At 39.7% G+C, this 24,674-nt stretch overlaps 1 protein-coding gene across 3 annotated transcripts in view; it reads left to right on the top strand.

The window, feature by feature from the left end:
• cpne9 (copine family member IX) overlaps positions 1 to 24,674 on the top strand; it is a 119,098-nt gene that overhangs the window by 56,049 nt on the left and 38,375 nt on the right. The window lies entirely within an intron of this gene.

Below are 24,674 nucleotides of genomic sequence, written 5' to 3'. Positions count from 1 at the left end.
CTGTGCGCCACCAGGCGGTCACCACCTGTGACACTTCTGAGGAGAAAACTGTCAAGGTAATGTGTAAGCTAGTCTGAGCTACAAATAGCTCATAAAGTATCTGAGTCAGACCATGTGATTGTGTGTTAGTATATTTACTGAGCTCCCTTCCAGGGCTGCAACTACCAACTGTTTTCATATTGAGTGCTGTGATGATTTTTTCCTCAAATTTTTTTTTGTCTTTAAAGTGTCAGAAAACTGGGGGAAATGTCCACCATTTCCATAGAAGGTCTTCAAATGTCTTGTTTTATCCAACCAACAGTCCCAAACCAAAAGATTTATGGTTTAAGCCAAAACAGAAAGAAGTAAGAAATATGTACTCACATTTTGGAAACTGGTACCAACAAAGCATTGGCAGTTTTGCCTAAAATATTAATCAATTCCATGACGTAGTTTAATGTAACCAATTGATTTCGTCAGTTTTCCTACCAATTTCAGCAATAGCTTTCACTCTACCAGACTATAGCTTACTAAGTGCCCATCCTATACCAAGTTGACCTGTAGGCTTCAAGTGAATGCCTCCCATTTTTTTGCCCATTCCATGAGGTGTTCTGCTCTGTAACCGTTCAAAAGCAAACATCAGCTGAGCTAGCAGCATGCATGCTGAAAATTTTAAGTTTCACCAAAGGTTTGGAATTTGAAATGATGCAGCCCTGCTATGTTTTTTGTTTGTTTGTTTTGTTTTGTGTTTTTTTTCACTGTATTGCAGCAACACCATTGCTGCATCTTGGGCTTTGCGCTATTGTGATTGATTTAAAGAAGTAGAAGCAAACCAGAGTGGGTTTTTTTTTTGTACCATCACAGCAGAATAATAATGGTGTGGAGTTAAACCATTCTCCAGCGCTGACAGAAGGCTCTGACAAATGGTCTGTTTATGCAAGAATACAGGCGAGCTCTGAATCTTGAATATTTTTGTCACAACTAAATCAAAACAGCTCTACCGCCATGCCAGCTAGTTTGCTAAATTGCAATAAACACGTTGACAGTTGATAGGATAGTCATCGGTTTTGCAGGTATGTGGTCATTCATAAGGTACTGGACAACTTCAGGCACACGAGGACAAACATGTACAAATGAACAAAATAGAATAAAATGAACAAACGATCTGTAGAAGTTGAGATTTTTCAAAGGACCCACGACAAATTTGACATGAATGTGGTACTAGAGGAAAAATATAAAATTCATCGAAGTCGTGAGAATCTGTACTTTAGGGGATCATGATTCTATGTAGAAAACCTCATGGCGTTCGATGTATTAGATATTTCTCTTTGGACCTGCTATAAACCGTTAGACTCTTCAACAGTTCTGACATTGCTATCATTAGAGCCACACCTTGCTAAAAATATGAATCTTTTACCTCAAGGTTCACCAGGTTACTAGCATTATCGGGAGATTTTGCCCACATATTCAAATCTTCCTACATAGAATAGGAGTTTTCTCAATTGTCTCTGTTGTCACATCACAAATCCCCATACTTTCACAAACACAGAACTGTGTCCATGAGAACTGGTCAAACTATGTCTGCTAATGAGGACAGTGAGAAGCAGTTGAAAGGTGTGGAAGAAAAAAGTATGAATCCTCAAGTTACCTTCTCCTTGCAACTTTTAACTTTTAATCTCAAATTATTTTCACTTTATTTTCTATTCACTCTTCTCACCAGAATTTCTAATTGCAATCCAAGTTTGCCAATAAGTTCATTTGCACTCACAAGTTCTTCTCTGGCATCAGCCGGGGAGGTTTAGCTTGACCGCCAGCAACAGCTTTGCCTATAAACACTGTTACCATTTCAACTCTGGTCTGTCAGTAGCAAGTCTGTGTGGGTTTGCAGTGTTTTGTTTCTTTTCTATTTTTGCTTGGAACGGTAGTACAGTATATGAATCACTGCCACTAACTTCAGCTGGACGTGGTGATGAGTCAAGTCGGCTAGGGGCCAGTTTTTGGCCCCTGCAGCTGTCCCCTGCCAGTAGCGCTATTGACATGTTTTATAAAGCTTATCATGCTCAGACAGACCAAACAATCAGTCGGCTATGGTCCCCTTTCAGCCCAAATGCCATAGGGATGAAGAGAAAAACAGAAAGGAAGATGAGAGAGAGACGGAGCCAGCAAGTATTTTACATTTTAGCATAATGGATTGTTAAATGACTATGATACCAGTGCCAGAGAGCAGAAACAAACAGAAAAATAGCCAATAACGCAACATTAAAATAAAATATGTTTAATTTTACGGGCTTTATTTTGTGTGCTCTTGACTGTACAAACTCTCTGAGAGACACACAAACACACTGACATGGCAACATTAAATAGATTTATAGATAATTTCCACCTCAGTGCACATCTTGTAATAAATAAATTAATTGACTTTTTGAAGATGCAATCAATTACTCACATTCATCACAAACCTGCCACAAATTCCATGTGATTAATCATCTTTTCGCTGTATCCTTTAATGGAATTCACCTTGAGGAGGAAAATGGGAAAAGTGATATAAGCAGAGGTTACATACAAGAAGACCTCTGTCTGAAGGGATTGTATAATGATTTATGCTGTGATTAATGAGGGATAAGCTGAGTTTAAAGACATCGATTAGGGGGAGTTCCCAACATTGTGCAGATAGCAGCCTGTTCTATCCATCACCTACAGGTATGGTTATAGAAAAACTCATTTATTGCGCTCATGTAAAATTTTCGAGTCACATAAGATATCCACTGGCAAGCCTGCACTTCAGCTTGGAAAGTATTCACTGTGGTTATTGCACGACCAACTGAAAACTCATTCAGCTAAATCTCAACCTTATGAGGTCTTCATATAATATTCTTTATTGCAGTATTCTTTATGTTTACTGGCAGCAGAGTTTTTATTGCCTTCAACTGTTTACCATCAAATATTACGATGGGATTTGGAAAGCTGGAAGTTGACATTTTGTTGGAGCAAAAGTCTCATTAGACACCATGAAAAAGCAAACAATGCGCACTGTGTCACTGCAAAGACAGCGGTAGAAGTCAGTCAAAGAAGCCCTGCTTCCTTTTTAAGTTTTAGTTTACTCGGGTTTTACTTCTCAGAATGAATTTTGTATGACTGAGGCTGAAGAAATTCAGAAACGTTATTTCCTTTTTTGCCTTCCTTGACAGTTGGCAGAAATACATTGATGTAAGTCTGTGTGCATGTGCACAAAAGCAAATTAAGTCTGCCTTTTGCAAGTTCTGTCTTTGGTACCAATGTTTTCCCTCTTATTGATTCTGCTCTGGCTTTAAAACCACTTTACTCATTTTATTTATTTATTTTTATTCTAATAAACATGCACAGTTCAAAAATGCAACAATAGTATAGAGTATACACCAGGGATGAGTCCACCCCAATCACTTGATTAAATGTCAAATGATTCGACACCATGTGAAAATGGGGCATTTGCTATTATTTTAAATTTACTATAATAATATTATAGGCCCTGCAGTAGCAACACAATGTAATAAAAGTCACTGAATTATTTTTCTGGAGTACTTGTAACATCTTTCTAAAATAAGATTAACTTGTTAAACTGTTCTATCAGACACATCTCTTTACCAGAGACAAAACCTGTAGAAACTGGACAAGAAGTGCTGCCATCACCACATTTGGACAGAAGCTGCTTTCACAGTGGCTAACAGCTATGTTAATGGCCAGTGGCTAAGTAAGGATTCAACTAAGGATCACAGTGAAACAAAATGTGGAAAAAAAATACGTAAAGATATGGGCTTTAGTGGGCTATGTAAGTAACATAAACGAGAAAGATGACCAAAACAGAGAAGAACAACAGACAAACTTCAGGAGGCAAACTGTTGAATCTGCCGTGTCATGTGACACTCAGATGCCATCACTCCTACTTCTTTTTGTTCATGATCAGTAATATTAATCCCTATTATTGAAGAATCCTAGTTATGATGACAGGTTAGCTCCTACATATACTGTTATATAAACAATTTAATGTGCGCTACCAGCCGAAGTTTGGACACAGCTTCTCATTGAATAGTTTTAAAGAATATATATGGAATTATGCTGTAAACAAAAAAGTGTTAATCTTCAGTATTAATCTACAATGTAGAAATTAATACAAATAAATAAAAAACACTGTATGAAAAGCTGTGTCCATACTTTTGACTGATAGTGTGTATATTTAAAAAATGAATAAATAAATAGGTATTCCTTATCTGTCAATCTTGCTGTAGGGATCATCTTATCAGCCAATATTTTAGTGTACTCACATTCAGTCATGGTGCCATCTATAAATGTCATCTCCCCAACACCTTTTGCGCTCATGCAGCCCCATATCATAACATTCCCACCTCTGTCCTTTACTGTCAGCACCATGCATTCACTGTGGCTGTTTTGGTCACACAACATCCATAGAGGGTGATGTTATGCAAAATCCTCTGAATTCTTTTGATGAGGACTGTGCAAAATGTCAAGCAGATGCTCATGTGTCTTTCAGAGCTTTGTTGTGCTGGTAGCGCACTCTCTGCGGCATCATTTGAAAGACAACCTCAAACACTACAGCTCTGATTAGAGATACTATGGCTCAAACCTTGTGATTGCTGCTGCAACGGTGCAGCTGTGTTTTGACTTGTTTTTAATTGCCATCAGTCTGTCTGTGTCTTTTACATCTTTTAGACGTCTCACAATTTTTTTCCCCCAGATCATATGTCAGTTATTTTCCATATGAAGCAGTTAATTGAGCGTAAGAGAAAATACTCTGCTTGTGAACTTAGAAATAATGCAGTTATTGAGAAGTGACGCAATGTGAATCATTTGAAGTAAGTAATATTTCACAGATGTACTCACTCTGACATCAAGAACAGAGATAAAGATATATATATATATATATATATATATATATACATATATATATTACCCATCAGCTCCATTCTCTTGTGGTAACAGCTCCTATCACTATAGCATCTTGTAGGGATATGAAGAGATCACCTGTCCTGCTACAAATCATCACAAAATCTGATTAAATTTCTGATACATGAGCTGAAGTTTTTCCTTATCCTTTCCTTTTTTCCTTTCCTGGGCTGCACAATAGCTCAGTGGTTAGCACTTCTGCGTTGCAGCTAGAAGATCCCCAGTTCACATCCCGGCCTGGGATCTTTCTGCATGGAGCTTGCATGTTCTCCCTGTGCATGTGTGGGTTTTCTCCAGGTACTTCTGCTTCCTCCCACAGTCTAAAAACATGCTGAGGTTAATTGGTAACTCTAAATTGCCCATAGGTGTGAATGTGAGAGTGCTTGTTTGTCTCTAAGCGTAGCCCTGTGATAGACTGGTGACCTGCCAAGGGTGTCCCCTGCCTTCACCTTAAATCAGCAAGGATAGACTCCAACCCCCCCGCAACCCCAATGAGGATTAAGCAGTATATTGATAATGGATGGATGGAATTCCTTTCCCGGTTTATGATTAGTTATTCTATTATATGGCTGTAGCCAGTGAACACATCTGGAAACCAAAGAGAGTCCCTAAAGTGTCACTTTTGTATTATAGCAGAAAACTTACAGTATTTTTAGTTTGGTGACCTTTGCAGATATGCATGCAGCTCTGCTTAGATTATTAACATCCAAAACCATAGCTTCTTAATCAGTGTTCTCATAATCAATAATTCAGTAAACAATTTCAATATAGCTTCTGTAACCAGCTCCATGGAAAATGTCCAAAGCACTATTACTTTAAATATTTATATAGTGTCTTCTGTTATCTCAACAACTACCTGTCAAATATAAATTTCCTTTATCAGTACAGATCCTAGGGTCCTGCTGCATGCAGCTACAGTAGTCTGTTTTTCACCCAAGTCACAGCGCAGTACCAGCTGCAGGTTTAGTAACTGGTAACAATCTCCTCACCATGGATAAAAACAGGTTTGGTTTGCTCCTCACGGTGACCTGACAAAAGTATGTGCTGAACATAAAATCGATACAAAAAGAACTCAGACTGTTGTTGCTGCTTAAGGTACTCACTCAAGATATTTTACCATCAGCCATGGGCTGTCACAAGATTTTATTCTTGATCCACTACATAATGCATAAATTACTTAATTCGCCCTAATCAGTACTTTAATGTCTTTTTCTATGCAAATGACACAATTTTCTATTCTTCTACTCCACTTAAACTCTGGCTCCTCTTCAGTCGTTCAGTCAGCAGTAGTCACAGTCATTGTTTGCAATGAAAAAAGTGTAAAATATTCTTTACCTCAGCTACTGACTTTGTCTTAAAAATTGACATAATACTCACATTGCTCATCCCAGTTTGTACTTAGTGATATTTGGGAATTTAACTTGGCAACAGGGCATCATTATTCAACCATATTCAACATCTGACTTTTTAAATTCATGCTTGTCCTCTGTACCATGAGGTTGAATAGGATTTCTTACAGACAACAAACAACCATTAGGATATTCTTTCATGAGGTGCAGTAGTGTTATATAAAAAAAAAAAATCTCTATATATTTACAAGTATCTTCAAAACACACTGTGACATGTTTTGTAGCAGTATTGTACAGTATTTAATTGTACAGTAACAAATATCAAACTGAAATTGCCATTTCATTTCCCATAATTACAAGAAACACTTCTTTTCCCTCTTTTTTTATCTCAGTTGTTCTCCACCACACATCCAAAATCCTAAAATACCTGAGACAAAAATACCTAGTGGCCTCAATTCCCTTTAAAGAAAAATGTTTTCAATTTAAAAACCAGATGCAACAAGCAAAACAATGCTGCAGATACACAACTGTCAGATTATTCCCTAATGATCTCTCGATACACCTCTTGTCCGTGACTTTGCTGCAAAAATACCCGCTCTCCCTCATCACCTCCCTCCCCCCTCGGAAACAAGCTAAGCAGTTTGGCTCTTGACAGCCCGAAAGATTTAGCGAGAAAGAAAATGAAAGGATCCGGAGGCAACTCACTATACAAGGAGTGTTTCGGAGAAAGGGCTAAAAATGAAAAGGGAAACAAAACAAAAAGAGACCAACAGAGCGCAATCACTATTCCCCCCATATGGTCAGCATCTCTGATGGCTGCCTGCAGGGAATAGACAGCTGTCTGGAGCTTCTGATAGATCAGACACAGCAAAAGCCCGGGGGGAGAGGCAAGAGGGGATGAAGTGAAAAAAGGAGGTAAAGGGGTGATAGAAAGTAAAGGGGAGGTATGTGAAGGGTGACAGACAACTCAGCAGACCAGGGAGAAAAGCAAGAAAGAAAGAAAGAGAGAAGCTGAAAGGAAAACAAACAATATGTGGAAGAGATTGAAAATGTGCAAAAGAATCACAAGAGAAGAAAAGAGAGGAAAAGAGAGGATGATAGAAGTTGGGATGAAGGACTTGGTGCAATAGAAAAAACAAGACAGATGCCAGGAAGGCCACATTTTTCGGTGAGAGACAGATTTGTGTTTACTTTCCAAACTGCAGAGTCCTCTCTATGTACGCTGTCATTAAGAAGACTCTCTATACTTGTGGAGCAAGCTGTGAGAGACCACACACACTCACACTCACACACACATACACACAGCTCGGACAAAGACAACTACACAGATGCTGTGTATAAAAAAACTTCTAAGTGTACATAGGCAATCGATTTTTCCCCTCCGTGCATTTGCTGTCCTCAAACACTCACACATAAATCCAGAACAAGTCTGGAACATATATGATTGTGGGTTAGCCTCCTCATGTTGGTGGGTGTACATTTTTATAGGTCAACAGTTTTAGAAACGGGCTTCATGCTGCGTGGCAAACTAAGCACTCCTTTCCACTTACCTGTGTGTTGCCATGGCAACCGAGGGGGCTATTAGCCGAGGCGGTAAAAGTGTAACAATGATCCAAAATACACCCTTTGAAAAAATAAATGGGGAACTGAGCGGCATGAGTTACATGGGCACCCATTGAGCATGACCACATACTTGAGTTTTTCTGTTTTGTTTTTCTTTAAAAACTAGAACTGCCTAGAGAAATAATCTGGGTGTCCACATTTATTATCTGTATAGGAAGCAGAGCTGTACTGAGCATGAGCTCAGACTTTTAAACTTTACCAACATCATCACTTACAGCTGACAAGTGAGAAAGAACTTGAACAAATCACCCATTTGTAAATGTAATCTGTAAAAATGAGGCCCGACTTATTAACAATCCCACATGCTGCCAGCTGCCCAGATGTAGATTGATGAGGTGGATGGTGGACTAAATAAGCTGTCCACGGAGATGGCTATGCTGCTGGGTATGTGCTGGCAAACCAGCCTGTGTCATGAAATTGTACCTGTCTGGATTTTAGCGAGACAGTGGTCAATCTGTCTGTGCTGTGTGTCAGAGGGCAGGGTGTGTAATTGGGGGCAGTTGGTGGGATGCCTTCTGCTCTGTGGCTGATGTCATACACTGTAGACAAAGACCAACACACACACACACACACGCACACACACACCGCACCACAAAATTTTGGCAAAAAATAAATTGTCGGCCAGACAGAATAACACATTTTCTGCTCAGTGAGTGGTAGCAAACTGAGGCAGATTGCCGGCAGTATTATGTTCCTGTTACTGAGATGCTGGTGGTGGAGAATCCATCTGCAGATTGTCTTATCCTATTGCAACACATGGTAATACAGACAGACAGGTAGGAATACATTGCTCGAAAGGGACTTCACTTGTACCTAGCCTTGAAACTCCGAGACTTGCACAGATTTTCTTAGAGACTTTACCAAGGAGAGGTGTTCATTTTACAGTTATCTGGGGTTCAGTGTGCAGTTTATGTTATTTCAATGATCAGATTTTTTTTTTCATTTTGCTTCAGTGTCTCTTGTTATATGAGGCCATTTTAGGCAAAGTTGCAAATATGGCATATCTAAGAACTAATAATCATCCTTTAACCTTCCTAGAAATGACAATGCAGCTGTGTCTAACAGTTTCACACTCAGTCTTGACAACTAATGATTGAATTCTTATGTAATGTGGTACATAGAGTCATCAGTGATCCTGACTTTTCCTGCAGTACCACCAGCAGGTCAGAATTTCCACCTATCTGGTAAAAGCTCACTCGTTAATGGACGACTGTGGTGTGTTTGCAGATATCGAGGACTGTACATGTAATCTGCTTCAAACCTGGTGGGTGTATCAATGGGGATCTGAGGAAGTGCATCCTTGAGTTTCAGATAGATTAGATAAGCGCTGGTTGATTTTTTTTTTTTCGTTTTTCTCGCATTTGTGAGTGGAGGTCATCCCTGTTGCAACATCATCAATGGAAGATTCTAGAATGTTGCTAAATATCAAAGACATCCAAGTTTTACCCACTGAGGGCAGCATCTTAATGGCAAATGTATATCACATGATGTCACATTCTGATAGGAGTCATACAGAAACAAGTATAACTATGGTCTCAAAATCTGAGATGGATTGACACAAAACTGAAAAAAAATTGCTGCTGACTTGCAGAAGGGTTGGGTATTAATAGTTTTAGTAATCCTGACATTTGTGGTTTTGAGTGGAATTTCTTGGTGGATAGTACCAAACCTGTGCCATACATGTCTTCCTCAGGATTAATTATTTTAACTTTAGTTATCCTTCAACACTACCTCTAATTCCAACATCAGATTAATTACAAAAAGCTGTATTTTCATGTATACTGCTTATTAATAAATTCTAACCTGATAAACATGGTTCAGTACCATACCTGATTTGAGCATATGTTGACTGTCTGTCTTGGTATTTGAATTTTGCATCAATGCAATACGTAGTATACTTTTTAATATCTTACCAATGTGATAAAGGACTTATACATATCACTTATAGAGCCATCAGAAACAATTTATAATAATGCTAAATGAATCAAGTTCCCCTTCATAGCTCTATTTACGATGGGTGTCTGACTATCTAGAATCAAAGACCTTCTTGAGGGTCATTTCATGCAGGAAACACACATAACCTTGACTGACAAAGTCCAAAAACCTCAAGTAATATCGGACCAATTAGACCAGTCACTCCTAGTTAAGGACATAAGGTAATAGAACGATCAGTTTCATTTTGATGACTTGCTCTGTTTCTTTCCTTTTTTTTAACAGTTGTTTGTATTTGTTATGAACAAGGCTGGGTGAACCCAAGCAGCAGGCAAACAGGCAGGTGGGTAAATGAAAAAAGGATTTAATGTATATATTTAGTGAACAAAAGAAACACTCAAGGAGGGAGGCGCAGGGAAATTAACAGAATGAGAAAACTAAGCTAAACTAACTAAGGGTGAACCAGATGGCCGAGATAAAAACTAAACAAAACTGAACTAAACCAAGGACGGACCAGATGGTCGAGGTAAAAACTAAACATAAACAGAATTAACTGGGAAGGTGGCTTATTGGGTGTCCAGTGTATGGAAGGCGGAAGAGGGCTGACAGAGCCGGTGGAGGAAGTGTGGCGATGGCTGGGAAGTAGGCAAGATCATCCAGGGGGGCGACGGCGTCCGAGGAGCGGGGACGTAGCAAAGGTAATCTAGTGGAGAAACAGAGTCCGGGGAGCGACGTGCAAGTGACGGTGAACGGAGTGTAGCATGTAGCAGAGTGCGTCGAGTAGCAGGGAGGATGAGACAATGAACCAGCGGTGAGTCATACAGAGGGTCAGGCTTTTATGCGGCACTGGTTGAAACTCACGCCAGCTGTGCTTGGAGCACAGTCGCTCGATATTAATGAGACGAGACCGAGCACAGCAGCGGGAGGGGTGTGTCAGTATTGCTGTAATTCATGATGGATTATGATAGTTTTACCACTGCTGCTTTGACCATGTATAACAGTGCTCAACAACCTCAAAGCTGAACTTGCCACGTAACACAATAGTTGGCTCATCCAACAGTAAACTAGCATTTACCATTATTTCAGCTAAAATTACGTGTGGTTGTTTCATTGTTTCTTTATTTATTTGTGGTTTTAAAACTCTGGCGAATATGCTAAGAGATAGTTGTCACTTGAGGCCCGTATAATGCAAAAAAAAACCCAACCAAAAACCATAACATGCATGTACACTATATTGCCAAAGTATTGGGATGTGTGCCTTCACACGCGCATGAAATTTGATGACATTCCATTCTTAATCTGTAGAGTTTAATATGGACTTGGGCCACCCTTTGCAGCTAAGTATAGGAGCCTCAACTCTTCTAGGAAGACTTTTTGACAAGCTTTAGAAGTGTGTTTATGGGAATTTTGATCATTGTTCCAGATGCGCCTTTCAGAGGTCAGGGACTGATGTTGGACAAGAATGCCTGACTCTCAGTCTCCACTCTAATTCATCCCAAAGGTGTTCTAACGGGTTCAGGTCAGGACTCTGTGCAGGCCAGTCCAGTTCCTCCACGCCAAACTTGCACATCCATGTCTTTATGGACCTTGCTTTGTGCACTGGTACCCAGTCATGTTGGAAGAAGAAAGGGCCATCCCCAAACTGTTCCCACAAAGTTGGGAGCATGAAATTGTCCAAAAGGTCTTGATATGCTGAAGTGTTAAGAGTTCCTTTCACTGAAATTACGGGGCCAAGTCCAATCCCTGAAAAGCAATCCCACAACATAACCCTCCACCACCTACCTTTACACTTGACTCAGTGCAGTCTGGCAAGTATACACACGTGGACAAAATTGTTGGTACCCCTCAGTTAAAGAAGGAAAAACCCACAATTCTCACTGAAATCACTTGAAACTCACAAAAGTAACAATAAATAAAAATTTATTGAAAATTAAATAATCAAAAACAGCCATCATTTTTGAATTGTTGATTAACATAATTATTTAAAAAAACAAACTAATGAAATAGGGCTGGACAAAAATGATGGTACCCATAACTTAATATTTTGTTGCACAACCTTTTGAGGCAATCACTGCAATTAAACGATTTCTGTATTTGTCAATGAGCGTTCTGCAGCTGTCAACAGGTATTTTGGCCCACTCCTCATGAGCAAACAGTTCCAGTTGTCTCAGGTTTGATGGGTGTCTTCTCCAAATGGCATGTTTCAGCTCCTTCCACATATGTTCAATGGGATTCAGATCTGGGCTCATAGAAGGCCACTTTAGAATAGTCCAACGCTTTTCTCTCAGCCATTCTTGGGTGTTTTTGGCTGTGTGTTTTGGATGGTTGTCCTGTTGGAAGACCCATGACCTGCGACTGAGACCAAGCTTTCTGACACTAGGCAGCACATTTCTCTCCAGAATGCCTTGATAGTCTTCAGATTTCATCGTACCTTGCACACTTTCAAGACACCCTGTGCCAGATGCAGCAAAGCAGCCCCAAAACATTACTGAGCCTCCTCCATGTTTCACCGTAGGGACAGTGTTCTTTTCTTCGTATGCTTGGTTTTTGAGTCTATGAACATAGAGTTGATGTGCCTTACCAAAAAGCTCCAGTTTGGTCTCATCTGTCCAAAGGACATTCTCCCAGAAGCTTTGTGGCTTGTCAACATGCATTTTTGCAAATTCCAGTCTGGCTTTTTTATGAGTTTTTTTCAGCAGTGGTGTCCTCCTTGGTCGTCTCCCATGAAGTCCACTTTGGCTCAAACAACGACGAATGGTGCGATCTGACACTGATGTACCTTGGCCTTGGAGTTCACCTTTAATTTCTTTGGAGGTTGCTCTGGGCTCTTTGGATACAATTCCAACGATCCGTCTCTTCAATTTGTCATCAATTTTCCTCTTGCGGCCACGTCCAGGGAGGTTGGCTACTGTCCCGTGGGTCTTGAACTTCTGAATAATATGAGCCACTGTTGTCACAGGAACTTCAAGCTGTTTAGAGATGGTCTTATAGCCTTTACCTTTAAGATGTTTCTCTATAATTTTTTTTCGGATGTCCTGGGACAATTCTCTCCTTCGCTTTCTGTTGTCCATGTTCAGTGTGGTACACACCTTTTCACCAAACAGCAGGGTGACTACTTGTCTCCCTTTAAATAGGCAGACTGACTGATTATGAGTTTGGAAACACCTGTGATGTCAATTAAATGACACACCTGAGTTAATCATGTCACTCTGGTCAAATAGTTTTCAATCTTTTATAGAGGTACCATCATTTTTGTCCAGGCCTGTTTCATTAGTTTGTTTTTTTAAATAATTATGTTAATCAACAATTCAAAAGTGATGGCTGTTTTTGATTATTTAATTTTCAATAAATTTTTATTTATTGTTACTTTTGTGAGTTTCAAGTGATTTCAGTGAGAATTGTGGGTTTTTCCTTCTTTAACTGAGGGGTACCAACAATTTTGTCCACGAGTGTAGCTCTCCTGGCAACCACGAAACCTAAACTTGTCTATTGGAGTGCCAGACAGAGAAGCTTGATTCCTCCCTCCAGAGAACACATCTCCACTGCTCTAGAGTCCAGTGGCAGGTGCTTTATACCACTGCGTCCGACACTTGGGACTTCACTTAGCAATGTAAGGCTTGGATGCAGCTGCTAGGCAATGGAAATCCACTCTGTGAAGCTCTCTACACTGTTTTAGAGCTAATCTGAAGGCTATGTGAAGTTTAGAGATCTGTAGCTATTGACTCAACAGAAAGTTGGCGATTTCTGCACTCTGTGTGCCTTAGCGTCTCTGATTTTATGTGGCCTGCCACTTCATGCCTGAGTTGCTGTTGTTCCCAATTGCTGCCACTTTGTTATAATACCATTAACAGTTGACCGCAGAATATTTAGTATTGTGGAAATTTCATGGACGGCCTTTTTGCACAGGTGGCGACCTATCATGGTGACCCATTCTTTCACAAATGTTTGTAGAAGCAGTCTGCATGCCACAGCACTTGATTTTATTGATTTTTATACACCTGTGGCCATGAAAGTCATTGGCACACCTGAATTCAAATATTTGGAGGGATGTCCCAATACATTTGTCAATATACTGTCTGTAAGTTGTCAGTGTTATGACTGAGAGACACCTACTGGTAGAAATTAGACACTGTGCATTTATGTTTGTGTGTGTTTCGGTGTCCATTTTAGTGAATCTGTGAATTTGATGTTTAAGCTAAAACATGGTGTCAAATTGCCAGACACCCATTGAAAATAGTCATGCTAAAATTAAAGTCCGAGCCATGAAATTCATCCTCAATCTGTCTCTCTCATTTGGTATTTGTCTTTGTCCCTCACACACACACACACACACACACACACATACACACATACACACATACACACACACACACATACACACATACACACACACACACACACACACACACACACACACACACACACACACACACACACATCATTATGTTATTGTCTGTCCCCTGTGGCCCTGTCAGAGCCATCACCTGCCATCTGGTGTGATGGTTCAGTAATCATATGGCCTGCTCTGCTCCGACAGCCACGACGACAAAACACTTCTCCTGCTCATCTTCTGTGCAGAATGCTTAACTTTATCAGGCCTGAAATCAAAGATGAGACATGTCCCTGCTGCAAATTTGACAAATAAGTACAGTTATCCTTGTCAAAGTCAAATAACTTGACTTTTACAGCTCCTCACTGAGCTCAAGTTCACCAAAAATCACTCGAAACTATAGCTTCTTCCTTTTATCAGTTCCAGTGTCCCATTGAAAAATACAAAATAAAAAATCACCCTTACCCGCACTAAGATATGAATCAGCACAGATTTACCACTGTGTATCTTCCAATTGGCAAGAATTAGTTGTTACTTCATCTTGTAAACCAAAGATCTGTTTGGAAATGGCTCTGTTTGAGCAAGCAGATATTAGCTTTGAGCTACTTTCATGCTTGCCAGCTTTGAGCATCTTGGCGAATAATGTGACAATGTTTTTCTGTTACAGTCATGGATACAGCCAACACGTCTAATCTGTTAGCAACACCACTTGTTGAAACAACAAAGGATTTACAGAAGGAAGAGGCTGTTTTTGGACTGAGTGACAAGGCAGTTTTCAGAAAGACAGCGATAACAGAGCTGTTAGATTAAGAGCTGTATTGAGTCTTTTTTGTATATTGTTACTTGTTTAGCACAAATTAAACAAATTATACCATATAAGTATTTTAGATTGTACCGCTTTTCTTCTTCTACGCTTTTATACAATCATAAAACTAAATTGCAGTTAAATGGAGGCCATGAGTAGACATCAGAGTAATAGTATATATGTAAAAAAATAATGTTTTAAAAAATAATGAATTTAAACGCACGTTTCTCAGTTTCCTAATTCTGGCACGCTGATAATTTAGTAGTGCACCTAAAGTCTGTTTGCCAGCTGCGAAGAAGATGCACGTTAGTGATGTAAGCACACAAGAAAGTTTGGTGAGCAGTGAAGGAAGACGAGGGCACTGAGCTTGTTGGGCGGAAAGTTTTCTTTTAAAAATCTCCCAATGGCAGCTGGATAAAAGCGTGTGCAAACTGTGCAACAAAGACATTTCTTATCACTGCAGCACTTCATCACCTCAATGCAAAACGTATTGGTGTTAGCACCAGAGCTAACGTTAGCTACGACAGTCCTGGTACTGGGAAATAGCTAGCCGATAATAGACCACTTTTCAAGACACTGAAAGTGCTTGAGTTTACAAAAGTCTTAAAATGTAAAACATAATTGCGATAATTACATTTTGAGTTTGCAGTAATTTGTGACTGTAGTTGACGGAGGAAAAATGCACAGACAAATATAAATGAAACACAAACATTTTGTTGTTGTTGACGTTCTCGGACATGTCTATTCAATGATTCAGTCATCAACCTCAATTTATTTGATTTGAAGAACTTTGCTTATTGTGTCAAATGTTGCTATTTGACTAAAGTGCAATCAGTCACGATTAATTGATTACAAGGGCTCTAATTAATTAGATTTTTTTAATCACATCCCACCACTAATAGACAGTATATACAAATTTTGTCACCCATAGTTGTAGCTGTCCAAATGAATCCTCCTGCTCTCTGTCATGAGTGCAACTTCACCTACTGTCAGAAAGAAAAATTCATTTAGCTTTTAAAACTTTTTCAGAATTTATATGACCTAAACTGTAATGCATCAATAATTCCCTTAGCTGGTGCAGTGTAGAGAGCTTAATCTGATTGATGCATACTTTCAAATATTGTATTAATCCCCTGCTATAAGTTGGATTCACTTTACAACGAATGACTTTGAAAATAGAAATCATTTTGCCAAGTAGTTCTGCTCAACTAAGCACCTCGTCAGTCTCTTACTGACACTCTGTGGTTACTCTCTTGCTAGTCACAGAATTAATTTTCTCTGGCAGATTCTCAGTTTTTGAGGTCCTCATCTGGCTAATGACTGGGTCCTGGTCTCTCAGCAGTTGCAGTCGAATAGAATTATGTCCTTTCTCTTTTCCTAAACACATTTCCTTGACCTCATGTGGCTTCATGGAGGAAAAGGAATAGACAACCATGGTGAAAAGAGAATCCACCTTCTCCGAAACAAGGCTACATATTTATGTGACGGCAGATGCTGATTTAGATGTGTCATGGATGGTGCATCGCCTTGAATGCTGCTGCCACAAGAAATTGTGGCACAACATTATCACTTTTCCTTCCATGATTCCGGTAAACCCTTCCTTAGCACTGAGAGAAGTCAACAAGGTCTTATCATGGCTGGCACTTAGATACTTCCAAGTCATTTCACTGACAACTTTCCTAAGCAAGAAAGGATATTCAACTGCAACTTAGTTCTTTAGATGTGCTCTTCAACTAAGTCAGTCCCATTTTGCTATTTCACATCAGCACAACCAGCCAATCATACTTATAGTCAGCTCTTTAAGTGTGGCGTTGCACCTGCTCTTATCACCAGATTTAGCTCCTTGTGACTTCTCTTCCTCTTTGACAAAATGGAATTCAAGTTCAAGGGTTGCTTCTTGGTCACAGTGAAACAGATTCAGTGCTAAATGCAGATGCAGAAGCTCAACATGTTTACAGAACAGGACTTCCAAGGAGCATTAAAATCGTTGCAGAAGAGGTGGGAGCACTATATCACCGCACAAGACCTAATTAGATCAGAAACAGTCCCGTAACCTTTTGATCAACCGTTGTGTAACCTGACCCTTGAATGCAACTCAATACTACAAATTAGAACATATTATTATCCTATTAAGAGTGTGTCAAATACACAGATGTGTTCGGCTCGAGGTTCTGTATGTTTATGGTAAAGCAGAGAAAACAGAAGAAATGCCAGAGTCAGTTTTGTTTTTGATTTCATTTTCCAAAAATTAAAACAGTGAAAAGCACCAAATTAGCTATTCTTACTGTAATTCTTACTGTAACAGTGATAACACTTAAATGCTACACTCTGGTCATAAAACAATATATGTGAACTATGCACTTACAAGAAAACAGGCATGTGGGAGATGGGCTTCATTGCAGCACATAAAGTATGAACTCCCCATCAAACAGCATTGACACTATACAACATATCATATTGTGTTTTTCAGAGTGGCCTTGAAAAAGAGGAAAACAAGCAGAGAGGTTAACTGATTTGGGAATAGCCCCTCGCAAAGAGGGAACCGGATTAATTGAATGAAAAGCATAAGAAATAAGTTTAGTGGTTAGGGGATAAACACAAGGAGAAGGTAAAAGTACACTGATTTAATGGAGAAAAATAGTTCCAAGGTGAGGTGACCTTCTTGGTCGATCTTTTGTTGCAGCTTCTTTAGAAACACTCATAGTAGCAGCAGTAGCTAATCCATCCACAGCAGTGGTTGTGCTGAATAGCCTGGTGTAATAAACTTAGACTGTGATGCTATTAAAGCAATGCAATATATGCAGTAAATCAATTACATCAGCATGTAAACACAGAAAGAAGAAAGCCTAAATTCTGTAATCTTCTAATGCTGCCCTCAAGACTAATACTTTTGGGGTTAAAACCACAGAAACCATAAAAAAATGCAAACCCCATGTGATGGACATATTAAGGTATGTTTTGTCTCCTGATAGCGCCTTGCTAAAGGTGGCTACTTTGATGAGTTAAAAATTTAGAATATATTTTGGCTCCTGAATAGATTTTTTTTTACCTTTATTTTTTGTTTGTTCTGTGCTTTCATTTCAGAGCACAATGACATATTAACATGCATCATTTCCAATAATAAAAAAATGGAAAAATTTGGATGTTTATATGGACACATATGGTGGCAAAACTCAAAAAGAGTAAAACATTGCAATGTAACTGTTTGACAAGAATCAGACCAAACATGCTGTGAAAAGGTATGATTTAATCCAAAGCATGATATTTTCATGAACCTCACCAAGCAGTGAGTGACAACTAAAGTAAATAACAAGTGTAACTGAAACCTAAGTCTATAAGTGATGATCCCACACCGAACTCAACCCTAGTCTCTGTTGGCAAAGAATTAGAAAACTGAAATGAATGCATACCACTTCACATTATTGGTTGGAAAATTTTAACACCCTCCAAATACCACTAGCTTGAACGAAAGGCCAGTTCATGGTTTCTGCATTATTAACGCAGACTTTAAAAGTGAACAGTGGACGTGTTTCTATTCATGCTACAATAGGCACGCATTGGTCTGCAGTACATGATTAGTATTTTGTCCTTGCAAAATAGTGATGTGGGATATTGTGTAGGTGGAGTATTTACATGTAGGGAGGCGAGCCCTGTCATTGAAACAAATGATTCAAGGCTCAGTTCTTGCATGATCCAAACCTTTGACTAACATTTGATATTAGTTTGCATTGAGTCAAAATGAACATACTGAAGATTAGTCCATAACTGCACAACTATGGTCCCCATCATGCTTGAGTAGCTCGATATACTGTAGTACAGCCAAAGGATGTTGTAGCCTCAATAAAGTTCCATGTGCTTAGACTTGTCTCATTAAGTTGTATTTTCATCTAGTGGAAAGAACTACGGCTTGCAGAATTTACTTTGCCAAGAATAGAAAAGTGGTGATGTCCATGGCCTCAGATGTGGTGCAGATGACCTGCTGTTTGTAGGTAGAGAGGAGGATATTATGACTATCCGGCACATAATTATGTGGCAAGGTTAGATACACTGAGTGGCTGAATAGGAAGGAACACTGATAATGAGATTGAATGTACGCAACTAGACGGGTTTCCCAGACAGGATAAAGTAAAAAGGCCCATGCCCCAGTGCACAAACCTCTGTGAACTGATATATGTGATATGACCTGGAGGTCAATCAGTGTTCTGTCAAGAACCTACACTTGATTTGATTTAATTAATAGCAGATGGCAGCTTAGCCTTGTTGTATTTCTTTTGAGCTGTTTGCTGCTGATGGAATGGCTCACAGCTGCCTCTTTTTGTATTGATGTGGTATTCCAAATCAATACACTCAAACTGGGTGTTGTTTTTTGTTTGCGATCATATAACTCAAGCTTACAGCGACAGACACAGTGCTGACATCTTACAAGTCTCTGTGGCCTCTAATGCAGCCCGTGATGAGAAACAACAGAGGGTAAATACCAGCGGAGGAACAGCATGTCATTATTGTTCTAGAGTCAGTGAGCAGTCAAGGCTCGGACAGATACTCCAGAGTGGAGGCCCTTCTCGTATCCGGTGGGCTCGCTGGCGGCTGTGCAGTTGGACACACTGTGTAGATAAATTCATAAATAATTCTGTCATTGTAGCTGCCTGCTACAGCTGGCAGGCAGCTCAAGCAAGAGAATCCGTCGACTTGAAAAATACGTCATGGAAGGCTGTGGATTTATGAGACGAAGCGAGAGTGGCTAACGCTCTTTTTTTTGCCATTCTTTCTTCCCCCTCTCCCTCGTTTCTCCATGTCCTTAAATCAGTTTTTCCATCACAGTCATTTAGTTGTCCCTTTTTTCTCATTTTCTGTCAGCTCTGCCTTGATGCTCCTTGCTTTTCTTTAGTATCAAAGCTAAATAAGTCTGTGTCAGTGATGCCTTTGCAGGGCATGCTGCATTTTGCTTTCTCTTGACACTGAACTGGGACACAGCTGAAACGTTTAGGGTCGCTGGACAACAGCTCTGCCTCCAGGCTTGGCCTTAGGCTCCCCTATTTCCAAAAAGTTGGATTTGGTTACGGCTTCTGAGCAAGGCAGCGGAAGAAAATGTAACCTAAAAAAAGGTGCAAAAAGTGAATCTATAAAAGAGGGATAATAACTTTTAGATGAATATTGCAAAGGCTGAAGATTTATTCCTTCTTACTTTCATAACCAAACCATTATTCAAACTGAGCTGAGCTGAATAACAATTCAACATTATGATGGAATCCGTAGTTCTATTTTGTTCTCATGTAATGTGTGCTGCAGACATAAACTCATCACAAATATTTGTATTTTACAGAAGTGTGCAGAAGATTTGTGCATGTATATGTGTGTGTAAGAAGGAAGAGGATTTGAAAATGGTGCATTGATGTGAAGTCTCAGACACACTGTGACGTACAGTTTAACTTTAGCCGTCACTGGAGCTGCCAGCTGTGGAAACAAAGGATGTATCTCTATATAAATGGCTCTAGCTATTTTCTTTTTTCCTGATACTGTGGATGTGGCTATTGTGGTTCTTTCAGTCCAGTGCACTCTTCGCCTCTGTTGTAGAGACTCAGGGAAATGAGGAGTGGCACAAAACAGCTTGTGAACAGCATTTAGTGGTGGGCAATTAGCATGAGTCTGATTGAAAGTAAACACAGAAATCTGCTGACTGAAACGGACATTCCTTTAACTGTATTTGTTTCAACGTACTTTCAGCAGAGCCAAGTGCAAAGTTAGCCATAATAATCACAATAATGGGAAATGTACCAGGTTGAATTAACCTTTTAAGAACAACTTGAGACATTGTAGCCATTGAATGAAACCAGTATTTTTAGAATGCAAAGGAGTTCAATTTCATGATCTACTATTTTGTTAAATTAGGGTAATTCACTGAAAGGGGAAAAATATGGTATGGTTGTGTTTTCAGGTCCCTTGTTGTGCTTCATTGCAACTTAAAAGCAGCTTCTGTTAGCATTTTAAACCTGTTTGCTTCTCTCCTGCACTCTGTACTCACATAAACTGCATCTTAAAACAGCTGAATTCCGAACACAACTGTTCTTATTTACATATTTTTCTGTTTTTGTTATGAGAAAAAGCATGGAAAAATGATGGAAATGCAGCCCATTAATATTCCATGTTCACCAGCAGTCACTTAAGAGCCGTTTCAAAGCAGTGGTCACCTGTTTTGCTCTGAGCTCTCATAGATGTGATGAAGTGGATATTAAATCCCAAATGATGGGCCAGAGACTAAGACATGACCGTGTTCAAATGTCTAAAAAGTTTCTTTGAAAATCTTTAAAAAATCACCAGGAGAAGTCAGCATTTAAGGGCAGCATGTTACGAATCTAGATTTGGAACCCGAGCAGAGAGCACACAGCAAGACAGGCTGAACGGAATACAGGCTTTAATGGTGGAGGGATAGTGGGGAAGGCATGAAGGGAGACGAGGGAGGATCGGGGAAGTAACTAAGGAGGGGAGTGAGGAGGAGTGGTGGAGCTTGAGATCAGCCGTGGGCGGCCGCCCGGGAGGACAGGAGCGTGGCACCGGTGAGATGGAGGACGCTGAGATGACGGAGCAAGGACTGGTGGTTTGCAGCTCCGGGTCAGGTGGTGGCCAGCACGTGACGGGGCGTGTGATGGCGGAGCTGGGGGATTCTTCAGGAGGGGAGGGAGCCGGGGGGGGGGGGGGGGGGGGGGGGAGTCCGAGATAGGGAGATCAAGATCCGGGAGGGGCTGCAGACGCTCCGGGAGATTGTGGGTGGGGGGGACACACAGCAGGAGCAATTCCTGGCAGTGATAACACTACAAGAAAAACTGAAGATACTGAGCAGTGCGTTGTTTTTTATGCTGTGAGAGTTGGTCATCCACGCCTCTTTTTAGAGACAGTTTTGACGCCATTATATTTTTCTAAATCTATTGGTTAGATCTTGACATCAGGTTATCATATTTCACCATTAGGTCACATCCTACATAGGACATGTGCTAGGTTATTATTAGGTCATGTTTTACAGAAAACATGCCCAGACATGTTCAGATTTTGCGTCACCTATTATTTTGAGACAAATTTCATATGTTATACCTTTATGTATTGTGTTTCTGATACACCTCTTCTAAAAGTTATATTGGCTTAAGTTTACACCATTATGTTTTGAGTACTCCAAAGCCTCAGTGATAATTAAAACTTTCATTAATATGTAGTTCATACACGTCTTCACTCTATTCTTCAGCTTAATAGCATTTGACATAATTACTCCGCTAAGGAATACAGTGGAGTTATGTGACGATCAGCGTACATTTGTGTCTTTATCTGTGTGCAGCATTACTCAAAAACAGACTAACAGATTTGGATGAAATTTTCAGGGAAGGTCAGAAATGACGCAAGGACTGAGTGATTAAATTTTGGTAGTGATGCTACCAAACAGCTGCCTGCTGACGATCACATGATTGTGATCCTACTACAAATCCACCTCTGCAGACTTATCAGGACTTATCCATCGGAAATGATACGACTGAGCAGCTTTGGCAGAGTACTGCGCCCTCTGAGTGCCTTTCTTGTTGTATCATCTTTACTTTTAGTATTTTGCACCCAGAAATATTACACTCCAGATGCAGAGAGAGTCTTCTTCCTGAGGGGTGCTTAAACATGAGCAGTTAATCTGAATTCAAAGCTATAGGCACTGAAACAGCCGGTTAATAATATATCTGATACCAGGAGTTATACGATCATAGTTTAAAGAAGAATCTTTGCAATATTCTGAGTTGAGAAAATGAAGGACACATTCTGGGTACATGTAAGACTTCTTTTAATTTCAGAAAAAAGACATGATATGGAACCTTAAGAAATTGAATTTCTGCTCTGTACTAAATTCCCTCAGGCTGATTTTCACCCCCAGTCCGGTCCGTATTTCAGACATAAGAAGGCTGTTAAATAGCAGTGTCACAATTACTCCTTTTTTTCTTTTTTGAATAGAACTATTAAGATAAACTGATGAAAGTAGCTTTGAATCTCGCTTTGATTGTAATTATCAGTCACAATCAACATTCACAGCCTTTGATGCGTGTTGCTTAGATCCCAGTTGTCAGAGCTACCCACCAACACATGAAAGCTCACAACAAGAGTCAGAAACAAACATGGAGCAGGCTCATTTTGCTTATTCTCAGTCTTTTTTTCCCCAGACCTGTTACAATGTGAATCAGTCTCATATGTTATTATAATACTATACCTTAATGATTAAAGTTATGAAAATTAGGCTTTTCAACTTCAATTGCGTCTGGTACCAACTGATGCAAAGATAAGTCAATGCAAATGGAAAGTGTCTCTTCAGTTTATCGCTCCTTCTTTTTCCCTTCTCTCATCTTTCTTTTAAGCCTTTTTCCATCTCCATACATTCCTCACTCGCCCTCCTTCAGCTCTTTTGAAATTAAATGAAACAGCAGTCAGACTTGGCCTTTTTGTGCCCCGACTGTCACAAAGTTCATTTATCTGCTCTCACTCCCACTCTGTTCCCCTTCTCCAAGCCTTCCTCTTCAATAGACATCAACAGTGTTTTTCCTTTTTATTCTTTTGTTCAATTTCTCTCCTTTGTGACAGTTCAGTGAATTAGCCTTTCACTGCAGTCAGTTCCCACTCAGGACTTTACATTTAATGTGACTTAAATGTGAGAGAAACAAAAGAAAGGGAAGAAACAACCTTTAAGAGCTTTAACCTTGAACACATGGAAGAGATAAAAAAGACCCAAGATGGAAGGAACCTATGCATGTGCACACCTGCACATGTTTTGGCTTTTGCATTTCAGTCAGTCATGTGGACTAAACAGTTTTTTTTTCTCGATTTAACGATTCACCAGAACTGCTGCTTTTACGCTGTTTACACTTTGGAAACAAACAGAAAGTCAAATCTACTTCAATCACTTGAGCGAATATTTAATTGCTTTAGTTGCTTCCGTCGTCTGCTATTATGTGTCATTAAAAGCACCCGGTGGAGTTTTTGACAGCTAATAGCACTATGGAGGTGCTTTGGGCTGCTTGTGTGTCGTGTGTCTCTGATATATGAGGACACCAGTGAGACAAACACATTTCTGCTGTAGGTTTAATCTGAATCAAAAAAGCACAGTTGTTACCCATAACATTAACAAAGACTTTTATATTCAAGAACTTCCAGCCACATACCCATTTGCCTACCCAATGACCCTCAAATATATGGATATATATTTTTTTAAAAAGTCAAGAAATTATTGTTACATGCATAGAAGAGATAGTCTATCAATTGAAACAAGCGCAGTGGAGACAGAGTGAATTAATTGCAGCGTAAATGACACATATGACTTTGCCTACGGGGCCTGGGAAAAACATGTTGCTGGGCCTCTAGTGATCCTAAAATCACATTATATCCTAAGGAACAGAGGAAACTAACCATCACTCTTGATCTGAAATGAGTTGATTAGTCTGTTGACAGAAAATGAAATTGCAAATACTTGGATGACTGATGAGTTATTTATACCTTTTTAAACAAGAATTCTCTGGCACCTGCTTCTCAAATGTGGATATTTGCAAGTCCTTTTCTCTGAGAGTAAAGTCAACAATTCAGGAAAAAAAAAAAAATCTCTGTGTTCTTCTGAGTGACTACACATCTGATCATCTTCAAACTTGGCCCATGTATTCTTGGGGTCCTGGGAAGTGCAGTCGTTTGGATGAGCTGTTGCATTATTGGA

Source organism: Acanthochromis polyacanthus, chromosome 6 (assembly GCF_021347895.1).
Source record: "Acanthochromis polyacanthus isolate Apoly-LR-REF ecotype Palm Island chromosome 6, KAUST_Apoly_ChrSc, whole genome shotgun sequence".
In the NCBI taxonomy this organism is placed as follows: domain Eukaryota; kingdom Metazoa; phylum Chordata; class Actinopteri; family Pomacentridae; genus Acanthochromis; species Acanthochromis polyacanthus.
This window is presented reverse-complemented; position numbering and strand designations above follow the sequence as displayed.